The sequence below is a fragment of the Micromys minutus genome (assembly GCF_963924665.1).
Source record: "Micromys minutus genome assembly, chromosome: 7".
Classification (NCBI taxonomy): Eukaryota; Metazoa; Chordata; class Mammalia; order Rodentia; family Muridae; genus Micromys; species Micromys minutus.
This window is the reverse complement of record NC_137976.1, coordinates 49,702,634-49,720,294: the sequence shown is the minus strand read 5'-3', so window position 1 is coordinate 49,720,294 and position 17,661 is coordinate 49,702,634. Positions and strand designations below refer to the sequence as shown.

The 17,661-nt window shown below is 41.5% G+C and overlaps 1 protein-coding gene across 1 annotated transcript in view; it reads left to right on the top strand.

Moving 5' to 3' along the window:
* The first annotated feature begins 1,141 nt into the window (after positions 1-1,141).
* USF3 (upstream transcription factor family member 3) overlaps positions 1,142-17,661 on the top strand; it is a 58,104-nt gene continuing 41,584 nt past the window's right edge. Inside the window, exon 1 of the mRNA XM_080919380.1 lies at positions 1,142-1,372. The gene's annotated coding sequence lies outside the window, so the exon portion shown is untranslated. The remainder of the gene's footprint in view (positions 1,373-17,661) is intronic.

The following is a 17,661-nucleotide window of genomic DNA, read 5'->3' as shown; positions in this document are numbered from 1 at the left end:
CCTTACTAGCACCAAGTCTGAAGCAACAGTAACAGCCTATTTTATCACAGATTTTGAAAGTGTGGAGGAAACATAAAACGGAGTTATTGTTTACCCTTTTCTCAATGCAAGGTCTGTTTCCACTGTACATAGGTTCAAGTGGTTCCCATTATGCCCTGCGTTCCAGTCCAATTGGCTATATATGGTTGTGAAAAGCTCATAAATCTTTCACCACCACTAGGTGGAGAATCAGACACCTGTCTCAGGGAGGCAGGCTTGTGAAATGAAAACTAGGAAAAGGTAGCTGGGACCAGGGTTCAAGAGCTTCAAACGCAACTTAGAGGACTCTGAGGTCTCCGGTCCTAAATAAGGGTGCCTAGTAGCCTAAATTTAGGGTTCTGATCCCACCCCTCAAAGCCACGCACTCACTCCCTTAGCTGGGGGCTGCAGAACATTTCTGAAAATGGGCTTCGTGAAAATAAAAGATGTGAGAAGTCCACAGTATAAAAATTCCAGCATCCTCGGGTCTGCAAGAATCTCGCACTGACAAAAGTCACACAGGACTGGATTCTCCACCTCCATTTACCGCCTTCTAATCTTCCAGGCTAAAGAGACTTGTTTGTCTATCTCCGAAAGCCTTTGCGGACCTCCTCCTCTTCAGCTTTTCACTTCTAAGCTTGTACTGAAAGCTGCCAGAAGCATAACGCAGAACAGGATGCGAGGAAGTTTCTTAAAACATCTTTTCTAGCTTCTCAAAGCGTCCCCTTTAAGGAACCAGGCCCACCTCTTTCTCATCCACCTACTGGCTTTCCTTTCTGCCTGTCACTCTACCTTTAAGAATATTTCCTGTTCTTTCAACCCAACTTGCACACCTCCGCCCCCCCCCCCCCCCCCGGCCTTGGTCATTGGGCCGCCTGAGGCCTGTTCCCTCCTAGCTTTTCCCTCTACCTCCTCCCGCCCTCCAGCCCAGCGCAGCGAAATACCGGCTTCTGATTGGCTATGACGGCAGCCTCCCCAGCACCAGATTGGCAGGCCGGCTGGTTGGGGCGGGCGCGAGGCGCATCCAGGCTAGGCTGTGCGCGTGCAGAACCGCGGCCGCGGGAGGGGCGGGAGGGGCGGGGGGAGGGGGGCTGGGAAAGTTGAGGCCGTGCTGCCGCCGGGTCTCCGGCCTCGAGGGCTCGGGCTCGCTGCGGCGGCGGTGGCCGCGAGGAGAGGCGGCGGGGGCGGGGGGAGAGGAGGGCCCGGGCCCGCGCTCCCCCAGCCCCGCAGAAGCAGGCGGCGGCTGCGGACCCAGAGGCTCGCCTAGACGGCCAGACACCGCTGCCTTCCGCTCCTGGGACCATGACCCAGGCGGGGGTCGCCGCCGCCGTGGCCCGGAGCGCGTCACCGGCGGGTGAGTGGCCGCGGGAGGGGGCGCTGACAGCCGGGACCGCGGCTGCGGGGGCGGCTCCGGGGGGCGGCCCCGGGCTCAGCTCCACCCACCCCCTCCTAGCTGCGGGAGGTGAGGGCTAGGCTGAGTGCCCCAGGTTCCTGGGGTCCCCCAGAGCTACCACCTGGCCCGGGGTGATCGGTCTTTTCACCCCGGCTTACTCGCACCCTCGGTGCCAGGCCTGAGGGAGCTCTCCCTGCTCCCGGTGCGCGCCGGCGGACAGAGGCCCCATGCTGTCCTGGGTGCATAAAGAGCTGGGCATCCAGGTCCTCACCGGGTGGCCTTTGCTAGCCTCCTTCACCTTTTGCCATCTCTTCCATCTCTTGTCTTCTGACTTTCCTTCTGACCCACTCGTGAGACTTGTCAAAAGTGCAGCTTGCTTTTGTAACTTTCACCCCTGTGTCGGAGAGTTAGGCTGGCGTTTTCTTTTTAGAAGCCCATCTTTTTGCTTCTGAATAGCACTGGTCCAAGCGAATGGCATTATTGCCGGATTTCAAATGTCCTGAACAAGCATGAGGTTTCTGGACTCTTTCTAAAGTTGGGCATTTTGGGGATAAAGCTCTCTTTTTTTCTATAGGTTGCTTTTTTTTCTTTTATTGATAAGAGACTACATAAAACTGCCGAATTCAACTAATGTTCAAATAACATTTTACCGCTAAGTAGAGTGAAACAACATGTATGACAGTTCTGGCCGACTTTATGGGTAACTGTGGCAGAGTTTTAAAGGAAACTTTGATGAGTAAGTGGACCCTTCAGTAGCTTTTCTCCATGGCCAGTCAGACTTGCTTTTTGCAGGTCCAACAGTTTCCTTGGTGACCTTTTTCCTTTCCCCCAGAAAGCTTGATATGCTGTATAGATACCATGTTTCCATTTGTTTGGGAAGTACACAAAGTATTTATTACAAACTAAGGAAGACTCACTGTAATCCTGCCACTTTCTGAAGCCAAGAGCTGTAAACGAAAGCTGTATCAAAAAGCATGCAAAGAACACCAGCCACTTGTGACCCAGAATGACCATTAAAGTGGTCCAACTCAAAATTGAAAACTTACTCAGTATCTTGAGTGTTTTTTCTTATTCTTTCTTAATATCACTGTGTGGCTCTAGAGAGTGAAACTTGTAAGTGACAAAGTTTGTCATGGCATCAAAAGGTTGGGCACTTAGTCCAAACAGAATGACTTTTGTATAGATTGACAATAGTTTTGTGACGTCTGTGCATTGATGAGATGTAGAACATTTTTGATACAAAAGCATTTCCATTCAGTGGAGTAAGAGCCACTTAGACTGGTTATTTTCTAGCTTAGTTGGCTATAGAACATCACAGATGTTAAAATAAAAAGATTTTACAGTGAGCTACTTTTGCATGAAACACACACACACACACACACACACACACACACACACACACACACACACACACACACACACAGTCTAACTCCAGCTAGAAGAGAAACTTCCACAGCTGGGAACTACTGCCAATAAACCCAGGTCTTAATGTTATCTCACCTGGTTCCTTCCTGGGGTCAAGCTCAATGGTTTCTAAACTGGACTGTTTGTTATAATCACCCTGTTTCACTTTGCAGACATTACCTGTGATCTGGAGAGAGGTAGGCTGTGAGTTTACCTCCTAAAACTCTCCAGGCTGTTCTGCTCAGCAACCAGGGCTGAAAATTACCTTAAGCTTGGTACAATGTCCAGAGTGTCCTGCTTGTATTCTAGGGTTCTCCTTGGCAAGCCTTAAGTTGTATATTCAACTCTTGCCTCATAGGCTTCCATGTGAACCTTTGGACCCCTCACTCAGATAATGCAATTTAGATCCCTGCTGTTGCTAACCTGGGTGTTTCTCAAGAGATGGATATCCATGCCTTGTAATTCCTCTCCAAATCAAGTAATTGTAGTGACAGGCTCCTTAAATATGAAATCTTTGCTATGTAAATGAACATATATGCTGTGTGTGTGTGTGTGTGTGTGTGTGTGTGTGTATGTGTGTTTGTGATATAGAGTCTCTCTATGCTCCTAGGCTGACCTTGAATTTGTAGCTATCCTCAGGCTTTTATCTCCCAAGTGCTGGGATTTCAGATGTGTCCCCTCATGTATCACACCAACAATGGTTTTAGATGTTTTTTCATTACATTATTGAGAGAGAGTTGGGGTGGGCTGTACTTGCAGTATATGTATGGGGGTCAGAGGACAACTTGAGAGGCAACTTCCTGCTGTGTGGGATTGGACTCCACTTGTCAGGCTTGGCAGCAAGTACTTGCTGAGCCATCTTACCAAGCTAACAACAAATTTCGTTTTGTTTTTCAAGACAGAGTTTCTCTGTACATCCTTGGTTGTCCTAGAACTCGTGTGTAGATCAGGCTGCCTCTGCCTCCCATGTGCTGAGATTAAAGACCCAGATTCTGAGTCTATTTGTGTTGGTTTTTTTTTTTTTTAATATAGTTTCAAGTTTGACCACTCTGAATTGGACAATCAGTTAGGAGTGAGGGTTCATCCTTGGGTGAGGCTGACTCTCCTCCCAACGGCCTTTAGTTGCAGTAAGTTCTTTGTATAGGGTTGGGAACAAGATGAAGTTTTCTTCCTTCCACATTAGCATGTCCATTGAGATCATCTTGTTCTTTGTTTTGCAGCCATTTCTAAGAGAGACCGTTTCATAGTTGACTAAGTGGTATTCTGGGGCTTACAGTCTTTCCTGCCCCTCTTCCGAAACGTTTCCAGAACACAGATGCAGGGACTCCCCACAGTCTGTTGATCTCTGCATTGTGCTGAGGTTTTTTTCTCTGTGTTTTTTGTTTTGTTTCTATGCTGATCTCCATTTGCTTTAAAGAAAAGTGTCTTAAGAGGGATGGTAGTTAATCTAGGAAAAGTGGCACCTACACCTTGACCTGTTTTTATGATAAGCTCTCTTTGTACTTTCAAACTACAGGTTGTTTAAAAGATCCCCTTTAATTCAACACATATACTTTTTATTTTAACAAGTCAGTCGCATAGAGTATTTTGTTCTTGTGGTTTAGAATTCCCTTGAGCTCACTACAACCATGGGCTTAGGTTTGATTCCTTCTATAGCTTAGCTATACCGCATCCCTTAACTAGTATTGAGTTACTTTGTGAAAGTGTTGTTTTATTATTGTTGTGGTGTGAGACATATCTTGGAACTCCATATGTAGACTATCCACGTGTGTCTTCTTTCAAGTGCTGGACTTATAGTTGTCCACCATGCCTTATTTTCAAACCTTTTTCATGTATTTTCCTATTTTTTTCAGCAGGTTGATTATTTTCTTTTTTGTGGTCCCTAGACTTATATGCTAATACTTATCTCATAGATGTGTTTATCTGACTGCTAGCCTTCAGGGCTTCTGTGTTCAAGGGTATGATCTCCATTGTATTTCTAGGTACTGTTGCAGGATTACAGAGCTAGAACACTCCAACTAGTGGAACTTTGTCCTCTAATACTAAATTTGTCACTAACAGACATGGAAAAAAAATGTGTTAAATGTGACCACCATACTTTATCATACAAAGGGTATTGACCATATCTTTAACAAAAGTTGATTTGACATTAATTGGCTTTGCTACTACATATTGTGTTAACTTTAGTTACTGATTCAGATCCCTTAAATGTGTGATCTTCCATATGTGCATGCACTTACACCTTAAGCATTTTTCTCTGAGCTTGTTATCCATAAAATATTTGTGAAACTCTTACTAATAGGGAAATAACTGTTAACTGTTGAACTGGACAATTTTTCTTGTTCTCATTAAATTTTCCATGTGGGTACAGTTGTGCTACTTCAGATCTTCTAATTAGATCAGTAGGGCTTGATAAGTTGCTCCTATTAATGCGCTAATACTGTGTTTTTAATTCAGTTCATCAAGTATTTATTGAGTACTTACATTTGCCCAACGCCATAGGTGGGAAAGAGAATATAGAAATAGTAAATAGTGAACTCAGCTCATAATACAATTTGGAGAAGACTGGGGAGCATCCACAGCAGGTAATTAAGGAACTCCCTAAACCATTCATAGGCTGCCAGACTAACCTATGAATGAGGAGGACGGGGAACACTAGGAAAGACCCCTTTTCTTTTGTCTATTATGTGACTGGTTGAGGAACCCCAGATATCTTTACCTCCCGATTACTGAAGCCATTCTGGAGTCCCTGGTGAAAGAATTCTCACATCAGCTGCTGTAATTTCTTAAACAGTAGAAGCCATAGAGAAGAAAAACAAAAGATGGCATCCCGATACAGGCATCAGTTCTATGTCAGCACCACATGCAGGACCACATTCTCTTTAGTTATTAGCAACAGAATGTGGCTTGGACTAGTGTAAGCAAAAAATGGAGAGTCCTGGATGTAGACTGGGCAAGATCATAGAACCAGAAGATTTGTTCACAGTGAAGCCTGGAGAAGGCGAGGAAAGCCCCAGCCAGCAGTCCTTCTTGTGCTGGGAGTCTTAGCTGTTAGTTCTGTGCCACACCTCTGATGTCAGCCCATGTTTGAAGTCCTGTTTGAATTTAAGAGTGGGTGGAGGAGCTCTTCAAAGGAGACACAGGCCATTGCTGCCAGACAGCCAGAGCTGCAAGTCTTTTCTACACATGCTCTGTATTGGGCAGTGCAGAAGCCTTTGGTGCGCTTGGTGTAAGCAGTTTTTGGAATGAAAGTCAGCTTTAGCTGTCTGAAGAGTGAATGGAAAATAAGGAAGAGGGAATAGTAAATGTAAATTAGTTCTTCCAGAAGCCTGGTGGTCAGAGAAAGAGAAGTTATTAAGCCCAGAAAAGAAACCATTGAAGTCTTTCAAATGGAGGAACATGAATGAGGATGTATTTTAATGGAAAAGCACCAGTAGGGTAGAGGAGAGTAAACTTTAAAGGAAAGAAGAGTATGATATAACAGGTTACCGAGTAGTGGGAGTGGTGGGTCCAGAGGATAGGAAGAGAGTTTGTGTTAGCTAGAGATGCTAGGAAGCTTGTAAGGGGTTCCTTGGATTTTGAAGGATAGATAGGAGTTGGACAAGCAGAGAAAGGTAAAAAAGGTCATTGCAGTGGGAAAATAGAAAGAATTTAGGAAAAATGAATGTACCGATAAGAACAAGAGGAACTTGGATATCTGAGTTGGATAGGAGGGAAAGTAAACCAGTTAGTTACCCATGCTCCTGTGTGTTGTGCTAGATAGATGTGGGTGGGTGAGACTGAAAGCCAGGACTCAGAGTTTAGGCCTGATACAGTAGTTGTTGGACAAGGAAGGGTACAGTGTCCTTTGGTATTCATGTAGAATTGTGCAGGATCCCTCCACAGGTATAAAAACTTTAAAATATAAACATATCCTTTAGGGGGCTGGACAGGTGGCTCCGTGGTTAAGAGTACATACTATTCTTGCAGAGGACCCAAGTCTGGTTCTTAGCTTCCTGGTGAAATGAATCACAACCACGTGCAACTCCAGTTCTAGGAAATCTGACACCTCAGGCCGTCTAAGCACCTGCACTCAGGTATACATACCCTATGCCACACGTACACATAATTTAAAAAAATTAACTAAATCTTCAAAATGTCACTATGCACAGTGGCATAATGTTTGCATGCTTGTATAATCTATACACATTCTCCTATATACTTTAAATTGCTTATAATTTGTAATACATCATACAACTTAAATGCTTTATGCATTCAGTCATACATTGTAAAGATGAGATACAGTTTGAGAAGTGTGAAAGTGTAATCTCATTATCATGTTGACATTATATAGTGTATGCTTGTAAGCCTAGAGGTATATACGTCTTATGCTGAAGTCTGTTCTTCCAGGCTACTAACTTATCTGCCATGTTATTGTCATAGATATTATAGACAATTATAATATGGTAACATACGTATAATATAGAGGCATAGAAAAGATACGGTAAAATATGAGGTAATAGGACTCTTCAACTCTGTTACAGTATTAGGGGAGCACTGTTGGATTTGTGGGCTGTAAGTCAATATCATTATACAGTGGATGGATATATCAGTTAATATTGTATTTCTTTTGAGGTTTTATTTTGTGAACAAGATAGAACTATGTAACCCAGACTATCACATTTTTTATGCTGGTGCCTCAAGTTTTGAGATTATGCACATTACCACAGAGGCCCATGCTGTATTGTACTTCAGAAAACAGGAACAAGGGAAAAGCAGCTGTAGATACTCAGTATAGCTAAACATTTCTTCCAATATTTTAGGTTGAATTTGCAGTGTGGTGACAAATGCCTTTAATCCCATTATTAGGGAGGCAGAGGCATGCAGGTCTCTGTGGGTTTGAGGACAGCCTGGTCTATAGAGCAAGTTCCAGGACAGCCAGGGCTCCACAAAGAATCCTGTCTTAAAAAGCCAAAAACAAAAACAAAATAAAAAACCCAATATTCATGGATATGGAAGTCTGTATACATAGGGATGCTGCTGCTGTGAGTTCCAGAGCGTGAGGAACGTGATAGAGTCTGCTGACTTAGAGGAAAAGATAAGTGGAATGTTGGGGTGGGTATAAAACCCGTGAGGAGTAGGAAGATGAATGAGAGCAAAACTATCCAGAGTCAGATATGTAAAAAGAGCCTAAGGTAACATGGTAATGAACAGGGAAGCATAAAAGGGATAGAAATTATAGCATTTGGCTAGGAGATCTGAGTTTATTTGTTTTGAGATTAGAGCCAGATTAATTGATAAAATGGAGACTTAGGATGAAGTAGATCTTTTACAAGGTGAGGTAGTTCAGTATGTTCCAAATAGACTTCTTTATTTGTTCTGAATGTTCTAATGAGAACTTTGCCTATTTGCAGATGTTAAAGCAACATGAAAATTAAAAGGAAGCTTTATTTTATATCTATAATGGTTTTAACTAGAAAAAGAAAAAAGGGAAGAGAATAATGAAAATGGGAACTCAAATGAAAAAGAAGCAAGAATTCCTAATTGGGGAAAAGACACATAAGAAAAGATTAAGACCAACACAAGGGGTAGAATTTCAGGAAGATCGTTGATTTGTTGAAATTAGTCCCTGGCCTCCAAGGAAGTCTTTCCATTGCTTTGAAATCTAGTAGTAAACAGCCCTGATTCAGGAAGGATTAGCCAGCAAAGGAGTGGTGAAGTGAAAAGGTACACAGAAAAAGCAGATTTCTTGTAAATTGGAAGCAAAAGGTCAAATGTGGAGGAAGCAATAAATTGCTGCTGAGGGAAGAGATGATAATGGAGAAGAATTCACTCCAGGAACTTCTAGAGGAATAAAATTGTACGGACATGGAATTGTCCAGTGCACCAGCTCATACATGTTTGCTCTTATTGTGAAATGCGGGCTTTGCTGCATCCACTGTGGTCACTACAGTTCTCGGGGGCTGCTGATACTCTGACTTCAAGCCTGAGGATGCTGAGAGTCTCATGAGTACTTTAAAACTGAATGCTGAGTCTGATATCAAAGGCTGTTTTCACAGCACTGTCAGGACCACTCATTGATGTGAGTGAAGGATACTCTACTGACTGGTTTTGTGTCAACTTGACACAAGCTGGAGTTATCACAGAGAAAGGAGCCTCAGTTGAGGTAATGCCTCCATGAGGTCCAGCTGCAAGACATTTTTTCAACTAGTGATCAAGTAGGGAGGGCCCAGCCCATTGTGGGTGGTGCCATCCCTGGGCTGGTAGATCTGGGTTCTATAAGAAAGCAGACTGAGCAAGCCAGGGGAAGCAAGCCAGTAAGTGACATCCATCCCTCCATGGCCTCTGCATCAGCTCCTGCTTCCTGACCTGCTTGAGTTCCAGTCTTGACTTCTGTGGTGATGAACAGCAACTTAGTGTAAGCTGAATAAACCCTTTCCTCCCCAACTTGCTTCTTGGTCATGATGTTTGTGCAGGAATACAAACCCTGACTAAGATTGAGGATACATGGTAGCCCTTGTATTAGTGAATACAGCAATTACAGTTCAGAACCATTTTAGGAGCTGGGTTTTGTTTTTTCTCTATTTCCTGTGGGTGTTTGTCTGCACACACATGAGCACATATATGGGTGTGCATCTAAAAGGTCAAGAATGACATGGGGCGTCATCCTTGCTTGTGCTCCAGTGTTGTTTGTTTTTGAGACAAGGTCTTTCTCCAGACCTGAAGCTCTACTTACTACTGTCTCTCCAGGGGCTCAGGTCACATGTGCTCGGTGTGTGTGTGGGGGGGGGTGGTGCTGGGAACTGACTCGGTTCCTCATTGACTTTATTGGTTGAGCTCTCTCCCCAGCCATTTGTTTCCTTGGTTTCTGGTTTTTTAGTAATATGTATCGTTGTGTACTTGAAGGTATTACCCGTGCAAATCAGAAGAGGGTGTTAAATTCGCTGAAGCTGGAGTTACAGGCAGGCGTGAGCTACTAGGTGTGGGTGCTGGGAATTGAATTTAAGTAACTCTCAGCCATCTCCACAGTGTCTGCTGTTGCTTCTGATTAGGTCTCACTAATCTAGGTTGGTTTTGAACTCGTGGGCCCACAATATTTTCCCTTTTAGCTTCCTGAGTGTAAAACCTTTTTCTATATTTATTTAGTGTATGTTTACATGTGCAAACCATGGTACACATATGGAAAGTCAGGGCAGCTTACAGAAATCAATGCTTTCCTTCTAACTTGTGGATTCTGGGGATTAAACTGGGGTCATCAGGCTTGGCAGCAAGCACCTTCACCCTTGGAGCCAGCCTTCCATTTAGTAAATACTGTTGAGTACTCACTAGTCTACCCTGTCAGTGAATCAAAACACATCCATCCAACTGCACTGGAATACCGTAGCTGATCTCTGGATGTGGATCTTGATGATTTTGATGATTATTCCAGACTTAGAGTCATTGCTCAAGTAGTGATGATAGACTTAGGTTGGTGAACATGACTTCCTAATTGGGCTCCCTCCTTTAGCACTCACAGGCACTCACTAACACCAGCCAAACTTCACTAGAAGGAAACTGCATCAAGGGAGCTGCATGAGATTGAGTTGGATTTGAATCAGTTGAAGTCAGGTATATCACAAAGGATGCTTATTAATGATTCAAATATAATTTTACTTGTATAGATTTAGCTATATTCAACAGATAGTTGAGTAACACACTGCCTATCATTTGAGGCTCTGAAGATGCAAAACAGTTGTCCCTATTCTAAAGTACCTTGGACGTGCACGATAACAGTTGATCCTTAATGAAATAACCACATAGGTGGTGTAAATTAGCTACTCTAGAGTTACTTCACAGTGTATTGAACAAATCTAAAATAAAACTAGATATGGGGAACCAAGTTCTCATCAGAGAAGGGCATTGTGAATCAGCAAGGAAGGAAGACTGCACTGAGTCCTGTAATGCTGGGTAAGAATGAATGATATATAGAGTCTTTTTTGTTGTAATATAAATATTAATTTATTATTTGTTTTGTTATAATGTATAAGTTATTGTAATATAAATAATTAATTATTAATTAAAATGATTGTAGAAAGACATGTAAGTGTTGGTGTGGTTGGTAAGCTGACAGGTTCCTGAAACTCATATTGATATAAACTAATAGTCGAATACATTTCTTAATGGAATTCTAGAAACTATCATCAGTACGAATGAGCATACCTGGCACCAAGATTATGCTTTCTAAATTGCATTCTCCATTATCAGGAACAAATTTCCTTACAGTCTGGTCATAGAGACGTGACCTGCTTCAACTTTCTGCCCTTACTTACCTTCTATGGTAGACTATAAGAACTGAAAGCCCATTAAAGCTTTGTTTCCTAAGTTGCTATTGTCAGGGCATTTTATCACAACAATAGAAATGAAATTTCTACTGTAGCATACCTGAATAAATTAGAGGCATTTTCCAACCTGGGCTCTGTAGTGTCAGGGAGAGCCTCATTATGTACAGAGAATTATAATTCCACTGTTACTGTGGGGCTCTTTCCTTCAGAGGCACACCTGGCTGCTGACTTCTGCTCACAGATACTTTTTTTTTTAATTTACATTTTTTTATTTATTTTTTTACAGTTCTGTAACTTTTTTCCTTACAACTTTATTTAAAAAATAAAACACATACATGTACAGATTAAAAGCATTTTAGTGTAAAAATATATGAATATATTTTTGTCAGTACTTGATTTTTTTTAAAGGTTTGATAGTATGCATTGAAATCTTACTATTTACAATGACCATAAAGTGTATGCAAAACAAACTGTAACATGGAAATAGTCAAAGTTTTCTTGGTGTATAAAGATTAAACATGATGATTTTTAGCTACCAAAAATTGCCACAAGGCTATCTTCTTAGCTCTTGAGTCATTAATGACTTAAGGCCTAGGTGTCCCCCACTCTGAGTGGGTGCTGTACACTTGTTGGGGTTTGTTGTTGTTGCTGTTTTGTTTTTTCCTAAGAAGGACTGAGACTTCACTTTTTGGTCTTTTTTTTTTTTCTTTTTTGAGCTTCATGTGGTCTGTGAGTTGTTTCTTGAGTATTCAGAGCTTTCTGGGGCTAGTATCCAATTATCAGTCATCACAGATACTTATGATACCTCAAATATCTGTAGTCAGCATGCACGTTCATGGCAAGGAGTGATTTTCACATATATTAAAACAGTGGCTCTTGGGCCTGGAGAGATGGCTGTGTGATCACAAGTGCTTGCTATTCTTCCAGGGAATCTGCGTTTGGTTCCCATCACCCACACCAGAGAGCTCACACCTGCCTGTAACTCCAGTTCCAGGGGATTCACCTATCTCTCCTGGCTCAGTGAGCACTTTCCCACTTGTGGCACCTGTGTACACAAACATACATACACAATAAAAAATCTTTTTAAAAGTTCTTAGCCAAGGAGCACTGGCTAGGGAGCTTTTAAAGGTCGTTTTGTATTCCAGGGGAAGTATGCTTTTTACAACACAGTGTCATTGGTAACAGCTGTGCTGGGGAAACACTAGTCACTGCTTTGCTTAACCAAAAATTATTGTATATTTAAGGAACAGCAACTGTATAGATAAGAAAGACCAAGCCAAACAGATAAATTATTCTTAGAGAAATTAAGTTGAGTATAACATAAAGAATTTTTTTGTCCCAAAAATCCTCAAATATTTGAGGAACTGCTATTACTATAAATTAACAATGGGTTGCTATAAGATCAAGAAACTTTTTAGTACTTTAAAAAAATTTTTCTAACTTTAGCAGCAGTGCATACAGCAGATGGCTTAACATCACCAGGCAAGGGATTCTTCTAAAACCCTGTTCACACGACAAAGAAAATTATTTGATGTTAAGGCATGGGCTACAGACCTAGGAGAGGTCTTACATTTACTACTAAAATTCCTTACAATTTTAGTGAGCCTCTAGCAGAAGTTGTTGGGCAGTTAGATGATAGGCAATACAGGATGTTTAAACTTTTACTATGGGAGAGGAGATTATAGGTGCATGCAGTTTGTTTGATAGGGTTTGATTTCTTATATGTTTACTTATTTAAGATTTTTTTTAAGATTAATTTTAATTATGTATTTATATATGTGTTTCTTATGTGGGTATATGCATGTGAGTTCTGGTGCCTACAAAGGCCTGAGGTGTCAGATCTGAAGCTGCAGTTCTATGGTTCTGAGAGTCAAACCTAGGTCTTCAAGAGCAGTACATGCCCAAGATTTTATTATTTTATGTGCATGGGTGTTTTGTTTGTGTCTGACATACACACACAATATATGCATGTGTCCTAGTGTCCAGAGAGCACAGAAGAGGGTTTCAGATCCTCTGGAACTGGATTTATAAAGGGTTGTGTGTGAGCCACCATATGGGTGTCAGGGATTAAAGGTCCTCTGGAAGAGCAGCAGTTGACTTACTCCCAAACCACCCTCCAGCCTCCTGAGAGCTTCCTGTTGTATATCATGGTTGCCTTGGAAGCTTTTTGTAACTCAGGCTATGCTTGAGCTCCTTCTGCCTCAGCTTCCTGCATCCTGAGACTAAAGGGTACCCTACTATGATTGGCTGATTTTTTTTTTTTTTTTTAATTTGTGTATGTGAGTACACTGTTGCTCCCTTTGGACACACCAGAAGAGGGCATCAAGTCCCAGTACAAATGACTGTGAGCCACCCTGTGGTTGCTGGGAACTGAACTGAGAACTTTTGGAAGAACACTCAGTGCTCTTAACCGTTGAACCATCTCTCCAGCCCCTGGGTGATAGTTTTTAATAGGAGGAAAATGTGTTTAGATTCCAGAATTGGTCTCCATGTCTGTGTATTCTACACCTGCACATTTGACTAGCCACTGATCAAAATACTCTTAAAAAATGGCTTTCATCTGTATTAAATATAATTCTTACCTTTAGCATAATCTTCAACAACATAAGACAATTATGTACTGATACAGCACTTTTGAGACCCTATTGCTATATCTGTAAATAAATAGGTAAGTAAGTAAATAAATAAATCTACCAACACCTCCCAAAGCCTCCTACAAAGAACCCAAATGCCAGGCTTTAGAGAAATACTTGCCCAAGTGAGAATTAGGATTTTATGAAATAGAAGAGCTAACAGGTCTCCAATTGATATGTTTTTTAATTATGAGGGACTTATTTTATTTTGAGACAGGGTTTCTCTGTGTAACAAAGCCCTGGCTGTCCTGGACACTCTGACCTTGAACTTGAAGAGATCTGCCTGTCTGCCTTCCAAATGCCTGGGGTTTAAAGGTGTGTGCGACCACGCCCGGCATTAAGGGCAGTTTTAATTAAAAAGAAAGCTATCTGGACCAAAATAAAAAGGAAAACTTTATTAGCTACATACCATTAAAACAGTGGGCTAGGAGAGGAAATGGTCCGTGAGGGAACAGCAGGTATAGTAAGTGTGACTGGTTGATTCTCGTTTCCACTTGTAGAAAAGCACATCTCTAGCTTTGCTAGTCAGACAGAGAGCCGTGCTGGAAGGTGGGAAATGAAGTATATGGAGTGAAAGACAGTGCACACTAACATTGTTACCACACAAAGCTCCAGGTCAGACTACAGACATTTTATGTCCAAATGTTTACTATGCCTTCCTTCCTAGGAAGCTAATAATATATACTCACTGCATATGTAACAAATATTTACAGTGGCTACAAGATTCCAGAAGACATATTTACCAATCATAGTTTTTAAAAAAAGTTAATGTAACAAAAAGGAACCAAAAATGCAGTGTGAAAAGCGTTTTCACATGGAAAGTGTTTTGTTTAAGTCATGTTGCAGGGAATGCAGAGAAATTGCTAGATAGTCAGGAGCGCTAGTTGCTCTTGTAAAAGATTTGGTCTGTTCCCAGCACATACATGGCCGCTCACAGTAATCTGTAAGTTATGGAAGTCCAGTCTTCTCTTCTGACTTTCACAGGCACTGTGAATATGTGGTGCATGAAGGCAAAACACTCATAAATAAAATAAAAATAAGTTTTTGTTTTTTCAAGACTGTTTTTCCTGGTAGCCCTGACTTGGGACTCACTCTGTAGGTCAGGCTGACCTTAAATTACAGAGATGCACCTGCCTACCACCCAGCATAAGTAAATCTTTTAAAAGAAAGAAAACACTTAAGTCATAAAGAGGGAAATTACAGAAGAACTATAAATGTTTTGTTTTTGTTTGTTTGTTTATTGAAACAGTATTTCCCTGTGTAGTTCTGACTGGCCTTGAACTCTAGATTTTCCTGCTTCTGCCTCCAGCATATTTCAATTAAAGGCTTATGCCATCAAACCCAGCCCTATAAATATAAATGATTCGTATATATGAATGTATTTTCTTTTTAATTATAGTGTCTGTGTGTCTGTGTGTGTGTGTGTGTGTGTGTGTGTGTAGGGCAACTTTTGGGGATTAATTTCTTCTCAGCATACCCAGGCATTGAACTCAGGTATCAGGCTTGTTGGAAAATACTTTTACCTACTGAGCCATCTTGTTGGCCCGAGTGACTCTTCAGTCTTACTAATCACTAAGCACAATCCTAAAATACATTTTATTGCAATTGGAGTGATAAACATTTTAAAGGTATATATTAGTTATTTTTTGTTTATATGATACTATATCATGGCCAAAAGCAACTTAAGAAAGTTTATTTTGGCTGACAGCCCAGGAGGAGATTTTATAATTGTGCCCAGTTGGCCGCAACTGGAAACTGAGAGATCACATTTCCATTCACATGCAGGAAGCAGTGAGTAGGAGCGGGAAGTGGGGCAAAGCTGTGAACTCTCAAAGCCCACCCCAATGACTGTTCCCTCCAGCAAGGCTCCACCTCCTAAAGATTCCATGTCTGCAACAGCGCCACCAACTGGAGACCAAGGGTTCAAATATGAGCCATGGGAGACATTTTTTATTCATACCACTACAAGAGCTTCAGGCATTGTTTCCAGCATCATAAAATTGTACTTGTGAGTGCAGTTCTAATGGGTAGTAAAGACTTTTTAGCTATTAAAAGAAAATGGCAGATGTGTGATGGACATCTGAAGTACACAATGGCCATCGTGAATTTCAATGTAAAGCTGTTTCAGAGTCAAACATAGCATGGCTTCATTCTTAGGAAAATTTCCATTGAGTTTTCTAAATATAGAAAACCCTGTAGAGAGCTCAGAAAACTCTGCCAAATTGATGTCCACTGTGAGAATACAGAGCAGGTTAGGTAATGGAGACTACCTTAATTCTTGGAGAAAGGGATTAGGGAATGGGGGATATAGGAAATATTGGGGATATTTTTATTTGTTTTGGGGTGGGTTTTTTGGAGTTTTTTAAATTTTATTTTTACTTATTTGTGTTAGGGTGAACCTAGGGCCTTGTACATACATGTTAACTGTAAACTGTGCAGCCATATCTCTAGCTCCCTTTAACAATGACGATGTTACACTTGACTGAGGTCAAAGTTGAATCCTAAAAAAAAAAATGTTAAAATTTATCTGTATTTTACAGTAGAAATATTTGCACGCTAAAACAATTCAAATTGTTTATAGCTGTATTCAGTAGTTCTCGTTCTGTCCTTCAGAAGTTATTCAATATGTTTATAAACATGCATGCGTGTTCTTTCCATCCTACAGCTAGGTGTCTATATGCAGTCTGAGACAGTTTTACAAATACTAATATTGGTATACTAGGGCTGCTATAGCAAAATACCACAGCCATTGTGGCTTAAATAACGGGAATTGTTGACCGTGGGTTTCTAATGCTTAGCTTGCAGGCTGGGCTTTCTGTCTCTACAGCATTGTCCCTCTGCTGCATTGTCTGTTTCCTAATGTCAGGTGATCGCACACTCGACTCTATTTTAACCTTACCACCTCTTAAAGGGCTCCCTAGCTCCCTTTCTCTCTTTTTTTCTTCATCATTTTGTTTTGTTTTTTGAGACAAAGTTTCAACACTCAAATGCTGGCAGAACTGAGACTTGAGAGATCCTCCTGCATCTGCATATAAATGCTGGGATTAAAAGTGTATACCACCATACTTGGCAGGGACCTATTTCTAGGACTTCAACATATACCTTGGGTAAGGGACACAATCAAACTCTCTCAGTAGATAAATACTATTGCATAGAGTCACTGTGTCATATGGTAGAAATCCTAGGTTGCACTATCTGAAGCTACAGTATAAAAAGCAGAAATGAAGCATGTGAAAAGCCCTGGGTTTGATTGCCAGCACTCTAGAAAAAAAAAGTCTCAGATGGTTCAACATAATAATATGGCATTTAATTAATGTCCTTTCAATCAATCTTTCATGCATTTCCTCCTCAAAACAATCCGAATGACACTGTAGTGAATATCCTAGAATAGATGTGTTTTTGTACATATGAGTATATAGCTGTAGGGTGGAATTCTTGGGGTTACTGCAGCAAAGGGGAGATCGTCTGTTTCTGTGGACCATTTGTGAGCTGATCGAGAAGAGCTGGTCTGGGGGTTGTTCTGCAAGCTTTCCTGGCAGGGGCAAGGCTGTGTCAGCAGAAAGGACCTGTGCTGAGACCAGAGGCAGTGTGGGAGAGAGTGGGAGCTGCATACAGACCTGAAGATTACTATCATGTGATTAGGATCAGTAAAGAGGTTTGAGCTGGCAGTGGAAAGTGTCCTATGCTACTTGTTTGAGATGGGGTCTTACTATGCAGCGCTGGCTGATTTGAAACTCACTGTGTGGGGCTGGAGAGATGGCTTAGTGGTTAGAGCACTGACTGCTCTTCCCAAGGTCCTGAGTTCAAATCCCAGCAACCACATGGTGGCCCATAACCATCTGTAATGAGATCTGATGACAGCTACAGTGTTCAACGTAAATAAATCTTAAAAATAAAAAGAAAAAAAGAAACT